The following is a 618-nucleotide window of genomic DNA, read 5'->3' on the forward strand; positions in this document are numbered from 1 at the left end:
CACACACACACACACACACACACACACACACACACACCATCATCATCATTGTCGTCGTCATCGTCATTGTTTAATGTCCGCTTTCCATGCTGGCATGGGTTGGATGGTTTGACTGAGGGTTGGGAACCCAGAAGGCTGCACCAGGCTCCAATCTAATCTGGCAAACTTTCTGCAGCTGGATGCCCTTCCTAATGCCAACCAATCCAAGGATGTAGTGGGTGCTTTTTACATGCCACCAGCACAGGAGCCAGTCTGCTAGCACAGGCATCGACCACACACACACACATATATATATATATATACTCTTTTACTCTTTTACTTGTTTCAGTCTTTTAACTGCGGCCATGCTGGAGCACCGCCTTTAGTCGAGCAAATCGACCCCAGGACTTATTCTTTAGAAGCCTAGTACTTATTCTATCGGTCTCTTTTGCCGAACCACTAAGTTACGGGGACATAAACACACCAGCATCGGTTGTCAAGCAATGTTGGGGGGACAAACACAGACACACAAACACATACATACATACATATATATATATATATATACATATATACGACGGGCTTCTTTCAGTTTCCGTCTACCAAATCCACTCACAAGGCTTTGGTCGGCCCGAGGCT

At 45.8% G+C, this 618-nt stretch overlaps 1 protein-coding gene across 1 annotated transcript in view; it reads right to left on the reverse strand.

Moving 5' to 3' along the window:
- The window catches only part of LOC106882398 (DNA polymerase theta), a 56,130-nt gene that overhangs the window by 41,680 nt on the left and 13,832 nt on the right, over window positions 1–618 (reverse strand). The gene's annotated exons all lie outside the window — the stretch shown is intronic.

This window comes from Octopus bimaculoides, chromosome 24 (assembly GCF_001194135.2).
Source record: "Octopus bimaculoides isolate UCB-OBI-ISO-001 chromosome 24, ASM119413v2, whole genome shotgun sequence".
NCBI lineage: Eukaryota > Metazoa > Mollusca > Cephalopoda > Octopoda > Octopodidae > Octopus > Octopus bimaculoides.